At 39.4% G+C, this 11,773-nt stretch overlaps 1 protein-coding gene across 5 annotated transcripts in view; it reads right to left on the reverse strand.

Moving 5' to 3' along the window:
• The window catches only part of itgb2 (integrin, beta 2), a 139,133-nt gene extending 135,216 nt beyond the window's left edge, over positions 1-3,917 (reverse strand). For all 5 annotated transcript variants that reach the window (XR_013287410.1, XR_013287411.1, XM_077537721.1 and 2 more), the window contains exon 1: positions 3,871-3,917. The gene's annotated coding sequence lies outside the window, so the exon portion shown is untranslated. The remainder of the gene's footprint in view (positions 1-3,870) is intronic.
• Between the last annotated feature and the right edge of the window lie 7,856 nt (positions 3,918-11,773).

The raw sequence follows: 11,773 nt of genomic DNA on the forward strand, positions 1-11,773 counted from the left end.
TTATTCCTATTTACAAAAGTAGATAGGCACATATTCAATAACTACAGACCAATATCATTGTTGCCACAGTTCTCAAAAATTCTAGAAAAATTATTTTTATACATACTGGACAATTTTATTGAGAAACATAAGCTTTTGACTGAAAATCAGTACGGGTTTAGAGAAAAACGGACCACATCAATGGCAGTCATGGAACTTGTAGAAGCAATATCTACCAACATAGACAATAAAAAAATTACTGTTGGGATATTTATGGATCTAAAGAAAGCATTTGACACGATAGACCATTCTATATTAATGAATAAATTAGTGAAATATGGTATAAGAGGCTTAACATATAAATGGATAAAAAGTTATTTGGATGATAGATATCAGTATGTGCATTTTAATAATACAAATTCAAAACACTTGAAGATTACTCATGGAGTTCCTCAGGGGTCTGTGCTAGGCCCTAAACTATTTATATTGTATATGAATGACATCTCTTGTGTCTCAAAAATATTCAAAAGTGTCTTGTTTGCGGATGATACAACTCTCTACTGTTCTGGAGACAACGAAGCAGCTCCTGACTACCGTGGAGTATGAATTAAATACAATTAAAAAAAAAATGGTTTGACATGAACAAATTATCATTAAATTTAAATAAAACCAAGTTCATAGTTTTTGGCACTAGACCAATCACTCATCAAGTCAAAATTATGGTGAATTTAATTGAAATAGAAAGGGTGTATGAAAATAAATTTCTTGGAGTAGTTATCGATGACAAATTATGTTGAAAGCCACACATAGAAAATGTTAAAAGGAAAATGTCAAAAATCATCGGGATACTCTATAAAACTAAGGAGGTCCTGAACATGAATTCACTATATACATTATATAATACATTATTATTACCATACTTGACCTATTGTGTGGAAATTTGGGGAAATGCATATAAAACAAATACCGACCCTGTTTTTAAATTGCAAAAAAGATCCATAAGGATTATTAATCGATCAAAATATACAGAATCAACACATCCACTATTTACTAAATTAAATACAATGAAATTTTATGACTTGGTTGAGTTTAAAATAGCACAAATAATGTACAAAGTATACAACAATCTACTCTGCCACAGTACTCAAAAGTTGTTTGAAATTAGACACAGTCCTGATGAGATAAGGAGTACAAGTGTGTACAAAAAACCCAAAACAAGAACAAATATTAAGCAAAGGTGTGTCTCCGTTAAAGGAGTTAATTTGTGGAATAATTTGGGAACTGACCTGAAAAGATGTAATTCACTTGTTGAATTTAAAAAAATGTTTAAAAGCAAAGTTCAATATTATTATTTAAATCAGACATGAGTTAGGAAAATTGTAGAAATGATTTATTTATTTACTTTTCTTTGATGTATCAATATGAGTGTAATGAGAATTGTATACATGAGTATGTTGATGTATTATTATTGTGTATTTCTATTAATTTTATTTGCATACATTATATGAGTAGGATTATATATTTTCTTTTATTAAAATGTAATCTATTGTATCAAATATGAAATAAGTGATAGGATACGAAGAATAAGGGGTAGGACTGGATAAGTTTTCAATTTCTTCCTATTCCCTTGAACATATAAATTGACATTTATTGTATGTTTCTTTTATTTTACTTTTAACTTTCTTTGTTATTTGTTTATGTTTATATCTATATATACATATATCTATATATACATATACATACATATATATATATATATATATATATATATATATATATATATATATATATATATATATGTATGTATGCACTGTCTGCTCTCACGTGTTGTCTAACAACTCAAGTCGCAAGTTGAGGTGACAGTGGACGCGATAGTCGTCCATTGCTGGAGCTCTCCACTGCAAGCCGGCGAGATTTCCTTATTTTTATTTTTATTTTTTTTTAAGCCGGCGAGATTTGGGCGCTCCGAATTGTCCCTAGGTGTGCTTGTGAGTGTGGATGGTTGTCCGTCTCTGTGTGCCCTGTGATTGGCTGGCAACCAGTCCAGGGTGTACCCCGCCTACTGCCCAGAGCCAGCTGAGATAGGCGCCAGCACCCCCCGCGACCCTAGTGAGGAATAAGCGGTCAAGAAAATGGATGGATGGATGACTAAATAAATGGATGAATAAATAACTAAATAAATAGATAAATAAATGAGTAAATAAACAGATAAATGACTAAAAAAAAAATATATATACTAAATAAATAAATAAATTACTAAAAGTGAAAATAAAAACGGATTTATTTCCATTTATATATATTTTTTTTATATATATAATTTTCAAATTATATTTTTGATAATCATTTTTATTTTCACTTTTAGTCATTTAATTATTTATGTAGTCATTTATTTATTTTGAATTTTGGCAGTTTTGGTCCTCCGTACATAACCATCCACCCGAACCCCGTACTTCGGATCTACGAAGTATACGAATACGGGCAGTGCACGGCTCCCTGTTTCTGATTGGGACCTCATCCTGGACAGTGGTCACAAACCCCACACTGTATGTCCAATGTACTATCACTGGTGAGCTATTTTTAGAACATTCACGGGCAGTTGAAGTTGTTCTTAGCGATATCTACTGCCGCAGGCACCATGTTGGTGACTCCTGACTGAGTTAGTGTGTGTGAAGGCTCATTTCCCACTTCTGCCTGGTTCCTACCTCAATTTTGTGCTTGCGCATGAAAGTCAGTCCTGTTTTTGTCTAATTCCTCATTAAAAAAATAAATAAATAAAATAAAATAAAATAAAAAAAGAGCATTCAAGCAAGATGTTTTCTTTCATGAGATTGTAGGATGAAAGTTGCAGCTGTCTACACGTGGACTGAATGGATGACAATAATGGGAAAAAGCCAGTATTTTGAGGGTAACGGCTCACAGCAACATATTGTTAGAAAGAAAAAAGGAACGAAGGAAGAATTATGATTTATGAACTGAACTAGTTCATTTAAAAATCTGTCAACTGAACTTTGAACTAGCTTGAATAGAAAATAAACACTGCCCGTGGCCCATATTACATCATGCAGGGTGCATAAACGTTTTGCAGTTTAGGCATGGCCAGTGTATTAGCCTTCTCCTAAGTAAGTGATATTTTATAGCGTTTGAGTGAAGTCAGGTGAAGGAAATATTTGTTTCCTCCCAGTACGTCTTACTGTCTTGATTTTAGTTTGAACCCTTCCAAAGACTTCTACTAGTGTAAAGAATATTTGTCTCATTCATCGTCAGCAGGTTTAAGCTCATAAACACACAGCCATGAACCTACTGTAATATGTTTTTGATACAAGAAATGCTATGTGTAAGCTGACGTACATTTGTCTGTGAAACGGAAAAGACAAAAAAATAGTTTGCTGCTGTGTACAATGTAACTTTAAGAAAAAGGAAGTGATGATTGAGAACCAAATGACTGTTTGTTACCAAGTAAAAGGTTTTATTTTCTCATTTGTGTCCATAATGCTCTTCAAGCCAAAATACATTTTATTCGAATATTTGATTATTTGCTAGATTTTTATGTCAGATACTGAAGAAATAAAATATTTAATATCTGCATCCCTATAACTCTCCCGCTATATTGTCCTATTTCTGTTGAATAATTTAACTTAACTCACTAAGTATTGTCTAGGAGTCGCATTCACCTTGCCATAACAAGTGTTCTCGTTTGGTATTGGTATATTTTTTATTCAAACACAATTAATATAATGCTTTTTTTCCCTCTATATTTCATTCAGTCAACATCCTCACACTTTTGTGTTCGGTAGTCAGACATATGTGACTTAAATAATAATCAAATAAATGAATAGCATTTTTGCACCAATAATCAGTAACAATCTATTAGAAAAACAAATTGTAACTTACAAGAATGAGGAAGATGGTTGCTGCCTCTGGCTGACCGTTATGCCGAAGACTGCCTGACAGGAAGTATGACTCAACGAGGGTGTTGAAGAGAAGAACAATTCTGCCCTTGCAACACCAGACTCCAGAAATTTTGTTCATTAATGTTGATTTTATTTAACTCCCCCCCCGTTTTAGTTATTTACACTCGTCCATTTTAGTTGGGAAGACTAAATAAAATAATGAACATGAAATAAACATTAGAAAAGTATATATATATATATATATATATATATATATATATATATATATATACACACATATATATACATATATTAGTTATAGACCGATATGTTTTTTCTTCCAAGGCCGATACCGATACAGATTATTAGTAGTCAAGGAGGCCGATAACCGATTTCAAGCCGATATCCATTTGCAGTAAAATAGAGGGGAAAAAAAGTTTTCTTTTAAACTATATTGACAAATTTGTATTAAAAAAAATAAATAAATTGCAGAGCTTTCAGGGTCATTGCCATGTGTTAAGATAAATAAAAAAATAATAAAAATCAAAAAGCAAGTAAATAGATCCCTAAAGATTTCTGCTGTAAATAAAGTTTTCTAAAATTCCAACATAATTTTTTGATTTTTGATTTTTTTTTTGAATAAAAAGTGTAGATAGTTCCTATTTTTTGTAAAATGGAAATTTAAATAGATCCATAAATGAAAAGTTTCCTGCATCTCACTGAGTGACAAATGCAAGTAAATGTAGCTAATTTGGGGTTTTCGTTAGGGTTCGGAAAAGTTCATCAAAAGATCTTCACAGTGAAAAATTGTCTCAATATGTTCCAAATGTGTTTAAGACAAATAAAACGTGTGAACGTCTTACAAATCCTGATGAAAACCTCAAATTCGCTACGTTCGCAAGTTTTCACTGCTCAGTGAGATAAATACCAGCTTTATTCAACAAATGGCTGATGCCGATATTTGTCAAAATGCCAAATATTGGCACGGATAATCGGCCCGGCCCATCGGTCTATCCCTAATACATACATACATACATACATACATACATACATACATACATACATACATACATATATATGTATATATATGTACTGGCTGCTTCAGCAATTGCAACTTTTTGATTGCTCTAACCTCTTTTGTATCCATCTTTACATTTGTCACACACGCCTCACCTTTGTCTGTCCGTCACTAGCAGAAACATTAAGACAGAACTCTGTATTAGCTTTTCTAATTTCATAAGAAGTATCAGTGTGTTTCCACAATATACTGTTTGGCTACAGTTCTTTTTTTCTGGGTGAGGCTTAGACGATCCTTGTGTATATATATATATATATATATATATATATATATATATATATATATATATATATATATATATATATATATATATATATATATATATATATACAAGGATATATATATATATATATATATATAAAAAGATGGATACAAAAGAGGTTGGAGCAATCAAAAAGTTGCAATTGCTGAAGCAGCCAGTTGTAGTTTTGAATTACTAGCCCACCCACTCTAGACCCCAGACTTGGCTGTATCTGACTTCTACCTGCTTCCTAAACTGAAATCACAAAGCTGCCATTTTGGAAACAATGATGAGGCCATATGCGCTGTGGAGGGGTTTTTAGGGGATCAGGAGACCACCTTCTTCTGTGTTGGGTTAGCATTGCTTAAGGATCATTGGACCAAGTGCATTTATGTCAAGGGGAATTATGTATATAGACTGCGATTGGCTGGCAACCAGTCCAGGGTGTACCCCGCCTACTGCCTGAAGCCAGCTGGGATAGGCTCCAGCACCCTTGTGAGGAGCAAGCGGTAACCCTTTCAACATTTTGGAAGCTTGACCTCTCAAGAGATGGAATCAGCCTCAACTTTGAAGATCACACTCAGCATACAATTGATTTGCTGAGGCTTTGCTTATTTTATTGTTGCTCCTTGTGGTATTTTCTTGCATAAATTAGGTCATATTACCACAGTGGGAAGTTTGATTTCATAATTTTGTCTCCATGAAAAGATTATTGATTTTGCCTGTGAAAAGTGCTTTGTTAATAACTTATCATGGATGTGATGTCTCAAATGCTTTTAAAAATGAATAAAATGATTTTTTTTCTTTTTGTTTTGTTTTGTTTTGTCCCACCACCCCACCCCAAGTAATACACGAGGGACACTCAACTATTGTATTTACAAGTTAATATAACCTGTGTGCATTTTGGGTCAGGGTGTCATACTGTGACTCTTTTTGAGAGGACCATTTTTCATCTTCAAGTTAAATATTTCATAGCTCATTTTTATGCTCATGTCATCCCATTTAAAAGAGCAGAAGTGAAAATGTGTGGCGATATTTGCGACGTATGCTGGCAGACTTTTTTTTTGTCATACCATGAGTGCTTCCTGACTCATATGCGTTGATGATCCAAAAGTAGAATGTAAGTACAGTACAGTCATTTTTTTTGTTTTTGTATTTGTCACATTCCTAACACAAAAATTAGATTTGAAAAAATACAAAAAAACACCCCCCCATTCATCAAATTCTTTGCAAACAGAGCTATTCAAGTCATCTGGTGAAAGTTCTTCTGTTTTTAATATCGCAATATATATTGCAGACACCAAAAAAATCGCAATGTCCTTTTTTTTCAATATCATGCGGCCCTAATGGCAAATATCGACCAATTTCACATTATACAGATACATACGGAAGGTGCATCATGGCGACATGGCATTCGCTGGTGTGGGCTTTCTGTACTGTGTCTCCCCAAAATGTTACCCTCACAGTTTTTTGTCGCATTTTTAAAACATGACTCTTTTGTTTTAGCAAACTCAAAATGAGAAATTCAGCTTCATGGTACACAATGTTTCACTGTTCATGTTAGACTTATAGTAGGACTCAAAAGTAAATTTGTATTCATTCAATTAATTGTGTAAAGAATGATCGGCTTACTTATTTATCTGTTATCAACATCAGCACTTTTTAAATTATTGGTTTATTGTATCAATTGAAAATAGCATGGTCTTCTCCGGGTACTCCGGTCTCCTCCCACATTCCAAAGACATGCATGGCAGGTTAATCGGGCGCTCCGAATTGTCCCTAGGTGTGCGTGTGAGTGTGGATGGTTGTTCGTCTCTGTGTGCCCTGCGATTGGTTGGCAACCAGTCCAGGGTGTCCCCCGCCTACTGCCCAGAGCCAGCTGAGATAGGCGCCAGCAGCCCCCGCGACCCTTGTGAGGAATAAGCGGTCAAGAAAATGGATGGATGGATGGATGAAAATAGCATTATCGTGCATCCCTAAAAAATAAACTATCTGGATAAATTGCATTTTACAACACTGAAGATAGATGATTTTATACATATGGTGCAGGTCACTAAATCATGGGATAATTTTTCACTCGTGTATCTTATCTTTTTTAGTCTAATTGCAGTCACTAATATGCAGTGCCCTTAAGCGCCACTTATATGCGCTTCTTAAATTCTTCTTGCCAATACTTGTTCCCTGGCCACTGGAGTCATGTGAGGATGTAATCCTACCTACAAAATGAGTAAGTGCATGTTCATTTGATCCTGACTCCAGGTGGGAGCACTCACCTGCTCAGGTGTCGATTTGTATGGACCTACACGCACAGCTGGCGAAAAGGCAAATAATAGGGATATATAGAGAAATACAGCACATGGTGAAAAGGAGCCAGAAGCAGGATACAATTCACTTTGGATTATGTCACAATGATGAAGCGCTTTTCTGAGCTCAGTAAGTTTGGACATTATTTAATCCAACCCAAACAGAAAATTTTTGTCTTGCCTTGTTGGTTCTTGAACATTTCTCTCTTCATTACTTTTCTGTTGTAGCATTTACTGTTTGAACAGCTACAACCATCATAACCTAGCTCCATATCTGATTTCTCTTGTTTTTGCAGCTTCTGCAAACAACACCACTGTAAATGAAACACCAACTCCCTCAACAGTAAGGATATCGGATATACCATTATATAAACAATTGTTGTTAGAATTGTTGTTATTTTTCAAGAATTTTGTTCAGACTTCATAGTAGGCCTACAGTAACTATCATATTATACCTGACTTTTTCTTGAAAGTGATTTGACATAATCAGATGAAATAACTTTTTGTTTGGAGAAGTTTTTGTACATTTTCCATTATTGTCTGATATTTCCTGGTTTAAAGTTAAAGTTACTGTATATTCCGTCACAGTCATTTGGATCATTTTGAAACAAAAATGAGGATAATCATTTGGATAATTTTTACAAAAATGAAAATGAAGGAAGTGCAGACCAATTTTCCTTAACGGCAGCTGGTATAAAAACTAAATGAATAAGAAAACGATTATTTTATGACACACACACACGCACACACAGCAGTGCCGCGGCCAAGGGGGTGCTTTTAAAAACATCTAAAAATTAAAAGAATAATGCATTGAATGAATTTATTTCGAGCGGCACGGTGTATGACTGGTTAACACGTCCGCCTCACAGAACTGAGGACTCGGGTTCGAGTCCAGGCTCCGGCCTTCCTGGGAGTGTGCATGTTCTCCCTGTGCCTGCATGGGTCTTCTTCGGGTACTCCGGTCTCCTCCCACATTCCAAAGACATGCCTGGCAGGTTAATTGGGCGCTCCGAATTGTCCCTATGTGTGCTTGTGTGTGTGTGTGGATGTTTGTTTGTCTCTGTGTGCCCTGCGATTGGCTGGCAACCAGTCCAGGTTGTGCTCTAGGATAGGCTTAGCACCCCCCGCGACCCTTGTGAGGAGCAAGCGGTTCAGAAAATGGATGGATGGATGAATTTATTTCTACAAGCATACAGAGGGTTCAATGGACACCGTTATATTTATGAACTAATGACAACCACCACACATATCACATACTGCTTCAGGATCGATTTTATTACTGGTTTATAATTGTCTTAATGGTCTTGGAGCATCATATATTTCAAAACTCCTTTTACTTGATGTACCCTCGCAAGCCCTGAGATCCTCCGGCACCGGCCTTTTATTCAAAAAGTCAGAACACACACGCACGGGGAAGTATCGTTCCAGTTTTACGGTCCCCTTCTGTTAAGGCTCGACCGAGTCGAGTAAAAAGCAGATCCCACAAACGCAGGCTCAGAGGAGGAAAAATACAATTCGATTTATTTTTTGAACAAACCGAAGATACAAAGCTTGCTCGCAGGCAAGACAATACTAATTACAAAAAAGCGCTTGCTCACAGCAAGGCACACGAAGGTAACAAAAAACACTTGCAAAAGGCAAGGACGGAATAGAAAACACAAAACACTTGCAAAAGGCAAGGAACGCGAATGTAACAAAAACACTTGCAAACGGCAAGGAGCACTAACGTAACAAAAAACACTTGCAAACGGCAAGGAGCACTAACGTAACAAAAAACACTTGCAAAAGGCAAGGAGCACTAACGTAAACAAAAGACACTTGCAAAAGGCAAGGACATGAACTAGAAGAACACAAAACACTCGCAACCGGCAAGGACTACTCGAAATATACACGGAATCAATCAACACGGAAATACAACAAAAGGCGACGCGGAATACTCACACGTGAATACAAATTAAACTAGGACGACAGCAAATTCAGAACTTATCAACAGGAGAAAGCGGAGAACACTTGGACACAATGGTGAGCAAATAATAATCCAACAGCTGGCTGTGCTGCTCGGAGTCCTTTTAAAGTCTTGATTGCAAACATGTTGCAGGTGCGGCGCTGGGGAACGCCCCCCTCGTTACTGGTACTGAAAAAACAAAAGCACAACAGGGCTGAGAACCGAACCATGACAGTACCCCCCCCTTAACGGACGCCCCTTGGCGGACCACCTGGCTTATTTGGGTGTGCAGCATGGAAGGTCTCGAGCAATGACGGGTCCAGGATCCAGGAGCGGGGGACCCACTGCCGCTCTTCAGGTCCATAGCCCTCCCAGTCGACCAGATACTGGAAGCCCCGGCCCCTGGGCCTCGAGTCCAAGATTTCTTTGACCGTGTAGACAGGATCACCATCGACCAAACGGGGAGGAGGCAGAGCTGGTTCCGGTAGGATGCAGAGGGCTGGGGGTCTCTGGCTTGAGGAGGGAGACGTGGAACACCGGATGCACCTTGAGTGAGGGCGGTAGTCTGAGCTTCACTGTAACAGGATTAATGATTGAGAGAATCTCGAAAGGTCCAATGTAACGTGGACCCAACTTCTTGGAGCACCCAGCAAGGTGCATGTCCCGGGAAGAGAGCCAGACCTTGTCTCCTGGCTGGTAGGAGGGTTCCGGACGCCGCCGGCGATCCGCTATCTCTTTGTTGCGGGCCGCCGTGCGGGACAACGCCGCTCGGGTCTCCCGCCACACCTTGTGGGCCCGCCGAAGATGATGCTGAATAGTGGGCAGTTCAATGGAACCTTCCTGTGACGGGAACAGGGGTGGCTGATAGCCATAAGCCGCCATGAAAGGTGATCGTCCAGTCGCCGATGACGGCAGGGTGTTGGTGGCGTACTCGATCCATGGTAGGTGCGTGGACCAGGATTCAGGGTTGTGTAGGCAAACACATCGGAGGGCCGCTTCAAGGTCCTGGTTGGCCCTCTCCGTCTGGCCGTTAGTCTGAGGGTAATACCCAGACGATAAGCTGGCTGTGGCTCCCAGCAGTTTACAAAACTTTTTCCAGACCTGGGAAATGAACTGCGGCCCACGGTCTGATACTAAGTCCATCGGTATTCCGTGAAGCCTGAACACGTGACGGGTGGGGAGTTGTGCCGTCTCCCATGATGACGGTAGTTTGGAGAGAGCTACGAAGTGAGTCAATTTGGAGAATCGGTCTACCACGGTCATAATTACAGTGTTACCTCTCGACCTAGGGAGGCCAGTGATGAAGTCCAGGGAGATGTGGGACCACCGCCGCGATGGAATTGGTAGTGGCCGAAGCAGGCCCACAGGAGGCTGGTGGGAGGATTTCCCGCACGCACAAGCGGTGCAAGCCTTGACGTAATCCGTAATGTCTTTTCTCATGTCGGGCCACCAGAATCGTTGGCTTATGAGGGCAAGGGTTCTGTTAATTCCAGGATGACAGGCGACTTTCGAGTTATGCCCCCACTGTAGAACCTCTGCCCGCAACGGGTCAGGGACGAATAGTCTCTCGGCTGGACATTCACCAGGAATTGCTACTCCCTCCAGAGCCTCTGTGACCCTTCTTTCGACCTCCCAACGCAAGGCACCCACAAAGCAATGTTCAGGCAGGACTGGTTCCATCCCAGCCTCGGGAGTAGCCGCGTCATGCATCCGAGACAACGCATCTGACTTTTGGTTCCGTGACCCCTGGCGGTAGGCCACAACGAAGTTGAACCGGGTGAAGAGCAAGGCCCAACGTGCTTGTCGTGAGTTCAGTCTCTTGGCGGTCCGGAGATATGCCAGGTTCTTGTGGTCGGTGAGTACCTTAAAGGGTTCCTTGGCGCCCTCCAGCCAGTGTCTCCATTCCTGTAGTGCCATGACAATCGCCAGCAGTTCCCGATTTCCGACGTCATAGTTGGCCTCTGCGGGGCTCAGTCGTCTGGAGAAGAAGGCGCAGGGATGGAGCTTCCCGTCTTCTGGCGACCGCTGGGACAGGACCGCCCCCACTCCTGAATCCGACGCGTCAACCTCGACCACAAATGGAAACTCTGTGTTAGGGTGGGTCAATACCGGCGGGTTTACAAACAACTGTTTGAGTTCATTGAACGCACCTTCTGCGCTAGGTGTCCACCTAAAAGGAACTTTACACGAAGTCAATTTAGTAAGAGGTGCGGCCCGTAAACTATAATTCCTGATAAATCGGCGATAAAAATTGGCGAAGCCCAAAAACCGTTGCAGCTGTTTTCGAGTCTTGGGGCTCGGCCAATCAACCACGGCCTGAGTCTTAACCGGATCAGC

This window comes from Festucalex cinctus, chromosome 11 (assembly GCF_051991245.1).
Source record: "Festucalex cinctus isolate MCC-2025b chromosome 11, RoL_Fcin_1.0, whole genome shotgun sequence".
Taxonomy (NCBI): Eukaryota; Metazoa; Chordata; class Actinopteri; order Syngnathiformes; family Syngnathidae; genus Festucalex; species Festucalex cinctus.